The sequence below is a fragment of the Coenobita brevimanus genome, chromosome 106, assembly GCF_032717465.1.
Source record: "Coenobita brevimanus isolate Jiangsu-jjx chromosome 106, ASM3271746v2, whole genome shotgun sequence".
NCBI classification, from domain to species: domain Eukaryota; kingdom Metazoa; phylum Arthropoda; class Malacostraca; order Decapoda; family Coenobitidae; genus Coenobita; species Coenobita brevimanus.
In genome coordinates this window covers 4,901,283-4,913,097 of record NC_137059.1, presented here as the reverse complement: position 1 = coordinate 4,913,097, position 11,815 = coordinate 4,901,283, and positions in this window count along the sequence as shown.

Below are 11,815 nucleotides of genomic sequence, written 5' to 3'. Positions count from 1 at the left end.
TGTAGCTAGAATCTCCACTGCTGTTTCCTCCAGCTCTTTCGAATGTACTGTAGGCACGACTTTCCTCAAACCTCCATATTACATATTAACATCATATATGTCACTAGCCATTATGTAGTGTATGATATTTTAGTGTCCTGACAAAAAAATCAATAAAGAAAACGTCATGGTAGAAATTAAAAAGCTAACACACACACACAAAAAAAAAGTAAAGAAAGAAAGAAAACATGGTAAAAATTAATAAGCCACAAAACTGGTAAGAATTAATGCTAAAATATAGTCATGGTAAGAATTAATAAGCTAAAACATAGTCATGGTAAGAATCAGTAAGCTAAAATATAGTCATGGTAAGAATCAATAAGCTAAAATATAGTCATGGTAAGAATCAATAAGCTAAAATATAGTCATGGTAAGAATTAATAAGCTAAAATATAGTCATGGTAAGAATTAATAAGCTAAAATATAGTCATGGTAAGAATTAATAAGCTAAAATATAGTCATGGTAAGAATCAATAAGCTAAAAAAGTAAAGAAAGAAGTAATGGAAGGAGTTAATAATGCAAACTCATTATCTTTTCCCTACTACCTGCATCGTTCACCTTGACCAGCTCTGCACGATATGGCTGTAGGAAGTGGGGAGTCATCTAGGTACATTTCACTAAGGTCGACGTGGTTTTGGCTGCCTAGACACGAGGACCAGAGGACAGGAAGACCCACCACAGCATTCACATGGTCGGGGTAACTCGGGAACTTCCGCAAGGTCGGTGTGTATCCGTGAGAAGGTGTTTTTTCCTCTTACATTCCTTTTTATATGGCGAGATGCAGTGGTACTAGTTAAGCTTTTTGTATACTAATCTCTCTCTCTCTCTCTCTCTCTCTCTCTCTCTCACACACACACACACACACACACACACACACACACACACACACACACACACACACACACACACACGAAGAGATACGACAAATATGCCATTTCCAGTGGAGTTCAGTTTGGTAGTAATGGTTTGTTCTTGTCATCGTTGATTAAGTCGCACTCAGTTGAGTCTCAACTGGTAGGTGTCACTGGTCGTTGTTAATAGTTTGTTGTTGTTATGGTCGACTGAGTAGCATCCAATTGAGTCCAGATTGGTAGATATAATTGGTTTTTGTTGTGGTCGGTCTTAATCTGCTACAGAGCCAGGGAGGATCCCGTGAGCACTCTCTGCCCATCGACGGCCCTGGAATACTATTGTATCCGTAGCAGACTCAAATATTTCTCTTGTAAGACTATTTATTTCTCCTTTCAGGTGTTTGAAGGAGTTATAGTGACGATGATACGTTTTCTTTAATGTCTTACGTAATTCTGTTTTGAAAAATCCTTGACTGAGGAATTTTCTTGTGATCTGTTGGATTCTTGTAGTAAAGTTTTCCAAATTTGTACTTGCCTTTGCGACCCGTAGCAACTGAGACATGTCTCGTACACCGCACGCTGGAACTCTAGGTATGTTTCCCGACAAATTCGGGTATGATACAATTTCAAAATTATAATAGTCTCTTTTATCATAGAGTTTTGTTGATACAACTTTGTTTTCTAGTTTGATATTAATTTCCAAAAAGCTTGCTTGGCAGTGGTCGGTGTTTTCTCTCTTTAATACTAGTGCTTCCGGATATATTTCTTTTATCCTTTCATTCATTTCTCCATCAGTGTTTAAGGATATTAGCTCATCAGTGAATCGTCTAGTTTTGTTTAATATCCTCGCTGCTGAATATTGAACTTGAATTCATAACTATATAAGTATAGATTTGCCATGAACGGGGCTGGGTCTGTTCCCATGGGTATTCCTATGCATTGTTTGAGAACCATATTTCCACAAGTAAAAAAGCAGTTTTCTGCCAGGTAATTTGTTATATCTATTATCTGATCCTCTGAGAACGTCAAGTTTTTGCACACACACACACACACACACACACACACACACACACACACACACACACACACACACACACAGCGTTCCAGTGGGCGACGAGACAGTACGGAGCAAGTCCCACAAATACACATGTGTTTATGTATTTACAAATAAGAAACATATGTCGCAAATGTTACGTATCATTTCTTAGTTTAATCACACCAGCGCTCATGAATCGAGAGTGAGTGCTGTGTGTGTGTGTGTGTGTGTGTGTGTGTGTGTGTGTGTGTGTGTGTGTGTGTGTGTGTGAACAAAATAACTTGAACAGTTTTTGTCCGATCTCAACAAAACTTGGTGGAGGACTTGACCGATAGCCAAGGGGTTGACCGATCGTTTTTCAGAACAATAGGTCAGATGTTAAGGCCACAAGGCAAGGTCAAAGTTTGCGTCATGATCATGTGGTCAACTTAAATAGTTTTCATCAAATTTAGACCAAACATAGGGGAAAGTTTGAGAATAAGGCAAGAACGAAGTGCTTATATTTTGAAAACTGTTAGTCGAAGGTCAATGTCATAGAACAAGGGGAAAGTCTGACTCTTGCGTTTTTGTGTGAAGATAATGAAATCGGTGTTGCTTTGATCTGCACCAAACTTAGAAGGGCTGAGTATCACGTGAGGGGTTGACCTATTATTTTTGTGAATAATGAAAGGTCAGGGTCACAGTGATAGGTCAAAGGTAATGGTTACAAGGCAGGGTTAGCTTTAAAAGTTTGGGTGTGATTTGGACTAGACTATGTGGAAATGTTAAGGTATTGCCATGGATGAATTAAATTGATTTAGAGAGGAATTATTGGTTCAAGGTCAAAGTAATAGAAAAACAAAACATACGGTGAAATAAGCCAGTTGGTGAGTGCATGTGTTATATATTGAGAGAGAGAGAGAGAGAGAGAGAGAGAGAGAGAGAGAGAGGGGAGTGGAAGTGGTTTTGCTGTCATCAATAATCGGAAAAAGGAAAAAAGTGAGTAACGGGAAGAGAGACATTCTGGCTGAACCTGAAAGTCAAGAGTTCCGCTATCTGTTTTATTTTGATATTGTGTTATTGTATGTTTGTCATATTTTGTAATTGTTTGTTATGGTTCTTGCACTATTGTCTTACTGTGTTACTGTTTTACTATGTTGCTGTAATAAGGTAATACTGTATTATTGTGCTACTGCTTTACTGTTATTATGCTAGTGTTACTCTACTACTGTAATATTGTGTTTGTATAGTGCTGTTACTCTTGTCGTATTACTGTTATTGTGTTACCGTGTAATTATATTTATTCCCATGGTGTGTTGTTGTGTTACGGTGCAGTTATTCTTACTTTTTCTGTTACTATCACTGTGTTAATGTGTTATGGTGTTAGTGCAATATAGTTTACTGTGTTACTTTGTTATTCTGGTGTTATTCCCTTTTTGCCTCACCCACCATCCTCTGCCTCACCCACCTGTCTAACTCCTATACCTGCCTAACCACACCATCTCCCTAACACCTACCAGACTCTTCACTGCCCATCCCCTCCATATACCCAGCCTTCCACCTGCCTAACCTTCTCTCAACCCTCCACCTGTCTAATCTCCCCAGCCCTCCATCTGCCTAACCTCCCCAACCATCCACCTACTTATTGTCCCCTTTCCTCACCTCTCCACCTGGTTAACCCCTCCACCTGCCTTCCCTCTCCACTTGCCACACCCCAAATCTTACTCTTTCCATTTGCCTAACCTTCCACCTTCCTCACCCCCAGTATTAACCCCTCCACCTGCCTAACCCTCCACCTGCACACCCTTTCTTGCTTTAGCCCGGTCAGGGACACCAAGGTTGGAGAAAGTGTGTTGGCAGGCAGAGTGGTGGGAAGGGACACACCACACCACACCATATCACACCACACCACATCACACCACACCACGCCATATTACACCCCACCACACCACATCACACCACACCTACATCGCACCATACCACACCACCCCTGCCTTACTCCATACCACATTACACCACACCACACAACACCATGCCACACAACACCACACCACACCTGCATCAGGCCACACCACACCACACCTGCATCAGTCCACACCACACCACACCTGCATCAGTCCACACCACACCACACCTGCATTGCACCACACCACAACATGCCACATCACACCACGCTACAAATCATACCATAGCACACCATACCTGCACCTCATCACACCACACATCACACCTGCACCACACCATACCACACATGCATCACACCACACCACACCACGCTACACCTTCACCACACAAGAAATAATAATCCTGTTTCTAATGCCATCTCTCCATCTTCTCCTCATATCCCTCATGCCATAGCTGTGTTCTTTTATATTTCTGTCGCTCTCTAGCTCTCTAAAATCTATCTATCTTTCAGTCTGACCGCGTTCATGTCTGTGTGTCTGTCTGTCTGTCTGTCTGTCTCTGTCTAGCTTGTCTCACGAATTCTGTCTGGCTGATTGTCCCTCTCGCTGTCCGTCTGTAGTCTGTCTGTTATAATGCATGTCTGTTTCTCTGTCTGGATGTTTGTCCGCAGCTGTTTTTATCTATGTCAGTCTCCCTTTTGTCTGTCTGTCTGTCTGTCTCGCACTTGCGCATGTGTGTGTGTGTGTGTGTGTGTGTGTGTGTGTGTGTGTGTGTGTGTGTGTGTGTGTGTGTGTGTGTGTGTGTGTGTGTAATTAAATCTGTTTTTTGTGTAGCACCCTTTCGGTCTCTTTTTCTGTCTGGATTTCCGTCTCTTTCTGCCTGCATCCCTGTAATTTGTCTGTCTGTCTGCCTATCTTCCTACTTACACATGCACACTGCCCCCCCCTGTCTACTTGCTGTCTGTTTCCCTGCCTACTTACACGCACACTGCCTTTCCCTGTCTACTAACTGTCTACCTTCCTGCCTTCTTACACACGCACACTGCCCCTCTCTGTCTACTTACTGTCTGCCTCCCTGCCTACTTACACACGCACACTGCCCCTCTCTGTCTACTTACTGTCTGTCTACCTGCCTACTTATACATTAACACTGGTCTTCCTGTTCTACCTACGTGTACCTGTCTACCTGCCTACTTACCAACCAATTAACCTACCTACCTACCTGCCTACCTACCTACCTACCTACCCACCTCCCTGCCTACCTACCTACCTACCTACCTACCTGCCTGCTTTCCTGCCTTCTCACATACCAGTCTTCAAGGTCGATGAGGTTTGTGTGTGCGTGTGTATGTGTGTGTGAGTGTGTGTGTGTACAGTACATATATGTCATGAATACGTGATGTTTGTGTGTGTGTGTGTGTGTGTGTGTGTGTGTGTGTGTGTGTGTGTGTGTGTGTGTGTGAGAGAGAGAGAGAGAGAGAGAGAGAGAGAGAGAGGAAAGGAGGCAAGAAGGAAGGGATGGAAAAAAGAAGTATGGAATGAACAGACGAGGAAATGTTGCAAGGATGGAGTAAAGAGAAAAGGAAGGAAGGAGAGAGAGAGAGAGAGAGAGAAGGAGAAAAACCCAAGGAAGAAGATATACCTGATCAGGAACTCTAGTCCTGGGGAGAAGAAGGGAGGCAAGGAAGAAGGGATGGGGGGAGGGAGGGAGGAAGGAAAGGTCATCCAGTACTACCTGTGTATTGGTGGGATGGTCAGCGTCTAAACTTGTAACCCCACTGGTTTTGTCAAGTGAGGCTGCCAGCTAGACACCCGGCAGGAAAAAAAAGCAAGTCTGTAATAGGGCGGATGAGCTTCCAAACCAATGGCCATCTAGGAGGGTTGGTGGAGCTCCTTAGCCCTGGTTGGCAGAAGAAGGAAAGCTCTGATTGGAAAGCTGGGGTTGTCTGGTTGGGTTAGTGTCCCCCAGCTTCCCTTAGTTTTTAAAATTAGTCTCAAAAATGGAGAAAATTCGGAGTGCCTTAGAGAGTCTTGGAACTGTCCAGGGCCCCAACCGAATGGGCATGCTTGTATGGCCGTGTGGAATGTGAGAGAGATGTCAGTGAGGAAAGTAAGAGTATGGAAGGGGAGAATGTGTTTAAGAGTGCTAGGTATGCCATGCTGGCAGTGTGTGAAGTGAAGATGAAAGGTTGTGCCGCGGAGGAGCGGGAGGGTGTGAAATGTGTAAGGTCATGTATGAATGCACGTGGAATATGCAAAGAAGGAATGGCGCCATTGATGAGTGATGAGTGGCAGAGGGGAATGAAAGATTATAAATATGTCACCTAGAGATGTATTTATGTCAGGGTCCAGTTCAGAAAGTGGCAGTGAATGTAGCAGATCACCTTGTGATGATAAGGGTGAGTCAGAAAAAGATGGGATCTGGGATCAGTTGGATGAGGCGATAAAAAGATGCTTAGGAGGTAAAGAGCAAACTGGGTGATTTGAATGCAAAATTTGATACTGGTCCGGTGGATGATGAAATGGGTCATTGTGGAGTACCAGGGGGGAATGATACTGAAGGGTAACTGAAGGGCATGTATCAGGAAAGAAACTTGTGCAGTTGTAACTCATACGTTAAGCATAAAGATGGATATAAGTATACTCGGCACAAAAGGAAATGAACAAGTACAGAAAGGAGTCTGATTGATAACATGCTTGTGGAAAGACCGATACTTAAGAATGTCGTGGATATGAGGGTCGTGAGAGAACGATGTGGAGGTTTATCTGATCATTTGATTGTGGGATACAAGGTTAGACTGAGAGGAGTGAGATGCAGAAAGAGGGGTGCAGTCAGGGCGAAAAACTGCAAGTGGAGGAGTTGCGTTTGGGAGAATAAGTAAGATACAGAATCTAAAAATGAATGTAGGGAAAGGTAAAGTTGTGGTCTTCGAGAGAAATGGTGAGGAAATTGAAAATGAGTACATTTTAGTGCTTGGGTAGTGTGAAGTAAGGCTGAAAGTTTGGAGGATGAAGTGCTTGAAAGGGTGCAGTAGGGAAGAAAGGCTCGTGGTTCACTGAAGCGATGATTAGAAATAGTGAAGTGAGCATGGGAGTAAATATGTCGCTACATGACAGTATTGTGATCCCCACTCTAACATATGGAAACGAAGCCTGGACCATGTTGGAAGGACGCAAGAATGAGAGTAGTGGAAATGAGTTATTTGAGAGGAGCATGTGGAGTTAAATGGAGAGACTAACAAATGAAGAAGTGAAGGATCGATGTGGTGTAGATGTGAATGTGATAGAAATCGTTAGGAGACATACACTGAGGTAGTTTGGCCATGTGGAGAGGATGGAGAGTAAGAGACTAAATAGGAGAGTGTATGTGAGTGAAGTGGAGGGGAAAAGGTGAAACCAAGGATGAGATGGAGGAATGGAGTAGAGAGGTATATGGGAGACGGGGATGCAAGCTGGGGGGAGGGCAGCAAAATGGCGAGGACAGGGCTACATGGAGGCGATTTGTCTGTGGCCACCCCTTAAGGGATTGAGTCGTATGGCTATCTGTCTATCTATCTGTCTATCTGTCTGTCTGTCTGTCTGTCTGTCTGCACAGAGAGAGGGAGAGAGAGAGAGAGAGAGAAATTTAGGAAGGAAATTTCTCTGTTGAAAGAGGAAGGGATGAGTGTAAGAGAGGAAAGTAGGTCGAGGAGAGAGAGAGAGAGAGAGAGAGAGAGAGAGAGAGAGAGAGGCTGCAAGAGGGATGGGAATACCGAACAAAAAAGTAGGAAAACCTGAATAATGAATAGATGAGGGAGAGAAGAAAGGAAGGAGAAGAAGGAGGATGAGGAGGAGAGAGAGAGAGAGAGAGGGAGAGAGAGGAAAGGCCCAGGTAGATGTGCCTTTCCAGCCGTTCCCAGGGTATGCCACAAGGAAGCTGTATACTGTTAATAGATTAAATTTTAACAGTGTGGATAAACCAGGATGTGCTGCCAATAAAGCCACCCCGATATTTAGTCCTCTCACTCCTATCTTGTATTTTTTTTTTTTCGTCTGTCGGTCTGTCTTTTTATCTCTGTCTGTTAGTAAGGTTATGGAAAAGTATTGGATGGAATCACACTAAATTTGACACACTGATTGCTGACCATCAGAGGAAAAGATTATTGAATTTTGGCCGACAGAAGTCATTACAGGTCAATGGATTAGGGCAGGGCTAAATCATAGGCTTTTTGTTCGATTTTTACCAAGTCCAGTGGATGCGTTGAGGATCATGTCAGATGAAGTATACCGAGTTTGAAAGTAATCAGTCTGAAGTCAAGGGTGCAGGGCAGTTACAGCCTCGCGGCTGTTGTACTCTGCCAGTGTGTCTTGGATATTCTGTTATTGTTACCTGCGAACTATTTTTTTGTAGTTTTGGAGAAACAGAATTTGGAGAGACATAATAGAATATCTACTGAAATATCCAACTGTTATGGAACGGGAAGATGCTGCACTGTACCGTATAATAAGGTTTCTACAACTAGGCCTGCAACACGGCTGATCATTCTGCTGCGTGCTTGCTCTGCGCAGTTTCGTCATATATGTCTCACCGCCATGCTTCTTTGTCTCTTTATACTAAGAATCTACCTTATATGGATCAGGTCACTGCCAGTGTTTTGTATTCACCAGTGCTTGGGAACTGAAGCGTCTCCAGTTGGCAAAGCAGAGGTCAGGGTCCATCTTTACAAACATATTTATGATCATTTCGCTGTCGAAATTTATATTTCCTCTTTTCCAGGAAGAAGCAACACTAGGAAGATTCTGCACCCTGTTTTCCTTGTTCTGCCTTCAGCAATCAGATATAACCTGCAACAGTTTACTTTTCGTTATTATTATTATTATTATTATTTTAGAACAAACATTAGAAGACTCTGTACTCGTCTATCCTTATCTTCCTTGCAAAAACGAAATCATGGTTACGAGAGGGAAACGATGGTAAATATACATATAATCCAGCCCCTAGGTACAGCAGTGGTGTAATTGGTTAACATTTTTGCATAGTCAGACGAAGGTATGGCTGAGAGTCGCACAAGTGTATGCCTTGGATTTTTCCATTTTGTCACATATATTTTCACCACTTGATCTTATTATCATCGCCACCTCCAGATCAGCTCTGACACCACTTCACCAGCACCATCATCACCACTCCATCTACCGCATCAACAACACCACCACAGCCACACAGCGGTGTAGTGGAAAGGGAACGGGGGAATGGGTAGGGGTACGGTGCACCCCCACTATCTTCATAGGGGAACGGCGTCCACCCCGACTATTTTCACGGGAGAGGGGGCACTGCTTACCTCCACCTTTTTATACGGGAAATGGCGTCCACCCCGACTATTTTCACAGAGAATTTTTTTTTCCCACATTTTTCTATGTTGTCACATGCGTCCCCTTACGACTGGCAGAAAGCGCGCGCGCGTGCGTGCGTGCGTGTGTGTGTGTGTGTGTGTGTGTGTGTGTGTGTGTGTGTGTGTGTGTGTGTGTGTGTGTGTGTGTGTGTGTGTGTGTGTGTGTGCTTTGGAGATAATCTGTCAATGTTTGAACACAAGGACATGTTCTCCCTAAGCCTCTGTGGCAGTGGCTTGTGCCTTGTGTTAACCATTTAATATTTTGAGGTTCCTCTCCACGGGGACCACAAGACATTATAAATGCTAATCCTCGTCCATTATGGTACATTATATGTCCAAGAATATGATTTTTAGTTATTTTTCGGTAACTTCTGCGAGATCTCTGATAAACCTCGAAACTGAAGGAATGCAACTCATGGGACTCATTGCCATTTGCAGTACCTCATGTCGTGTAATATATTGGTCTTTAACGCACCACCATGTATGTAAAATAATTTAATATTCAATACCAAGTCACTGTTAGTGCATGACTCAAAGCAACCTTCTGTTGTTGGCAAACATACACATTTCCTTAAAGTATGAATTGTAATGCATTTATCATAAAAAATGATGCAAATTTACGATGTGTTTCGCAGGATTATCATGTGCATTCTAGGTATCTTTCCATTGATTATTATACCAGAGACAGCTACTGTATGTATATAAAGGCACTGCATTAGTATATACCCGGTATATAGTAGATACTGGGTACAGTAGTTTGTTCATACAGTATGTTGCAGTTTTTCGCCCCGTTGGAAAAAAAAAAAAAAATACACACACACACACACACACACATACACACACACACACACACACACACACATATATATATATATATATATATATATATAGAGAGAGAGAGAGAGAGAGAGAGAGAGAGAGAGAGGGAGAGAGTAAATATTCTAATATTAGTATGTTCATTATCCGTATCACGTCTTGATCCACATCAGTCGTCCTCAGTTGACATTAGGGTGGAGAACAAGGCCATGTAATCATCTCTTCACCACTACCACACGGGAAAAGTAAACAAGATGTGTAACCAGCACTGGTGAGTGTCCAAATACTGTACAGTCTTATGTGTTTATTCATATTTTTTATTCATGCATTTATTTGATTTATTATGATTTTGTTGGCTAGAATAATTCTGAGGGTTTTGTGCCGTTAATGTTTTTTTTGGGGGGATATATATATATATATATATATATATATATATATATATATATATATATATATATATATATATATATATATATATATATATATATATCATCGAATCCTGTGTCGCCCCATGAGGAGCGTAGGAACCCGGGGCTAGGCAAGTTGACCCTGACATAGATAGATAGATAGACAGATAGAGAGATAATTACCAGCAGCAGCCATTTCAAGTCCACTGCTGATCAAAGGCCTCCCCCAACCTTCTCCACGAATTCCTTGACTGAGCCAATCTCTGCCGCGTTTTGCCCGCGGACTTCTCCATCTTATATCCTCGTCTGCTGTCCGGACTTTTTCTGCTATGCTTACGATCTTTTGGAGTCCAGTCAGTCAACCTCTTGCTCTATCAGTTTCTCAGTTATCCCTTATTCTTGCTACCTGACCTGCCTACCTCCATTTCTGTTCCTTTATAACTTCTATAATGTCTTTTGTCTGCTCTCTCACCCAAGTTGATGTTTTCCTGTCTCCTAAAGATACTCCCAACACTGATCTTTCCGTTGCTCTTTGAGAACGGATTAGTTGATTTTCCATCGATCTTTTAGTTTCCAGGTCTCACAACCGTACGTAATAGCTGGAATTACACGTTGTACACTTTTCGTTTCATACATATTGGCAAACTACTTTTCATGCTGTCTTTAAGCTTACCGAAAGCTTTCCATTCAGTTGTAATGCGTCTTTTTATTTCGCTATCATGATCTTTCGTTAGCTTTAGAGCTTGTCCCAAGCAGTTGTACTCCTCGACTTCAAGAATTTCTTCGTTTATGCTGATGACGCTTTTTGGTGTATTTAGAATAAACATTAGTTTTACTCCGGTTCATCTTTAGCCTTACTTTGAGACTTTATATTTAGGTAATTTAAGATCTCATGCAATGTCTGTTGTTTATGAGATTAGGACAGTGCCATCTGCATATTTTAAATGGTTTAGGTTTTCTCCATCTTTGTTTACCCCTTTGTTCTCATAGTCAGGCTCTCTGAAGGTACTTTCTGGCATGCTGTAAATAATTTAGGTGAAGCTATTGAAGCTATACCTCCCTGTCGCACGCCTTTCAAAATTTTTTTTTTTTTTTTTTTTTTTTTTTTTTTTTTTAGTCTGTGTAATTTAACTGTACTGTCGGAGTTCCCCTTTTATATATGTTTTCTAACAGTTTTTCACTGTTCTCACTTCTTCCATCTTCCCGCAATGAATATATAAATTTGCTATGTTCTCCACTGAGTCGGAACTTTTTTTTAATCAGCAAAACCTAAGACAGTGGTTTATTATAGTATGTAGTTTTCTGAGTTAGCTGATTCATTGTGTGTAGATGATCAGTAGTTGAATATCCGCTTCGGAATCCTGCCTATTGACGAGGTTGGTTTTCTTTGCAAATTTGTTATTATTCTGTTCG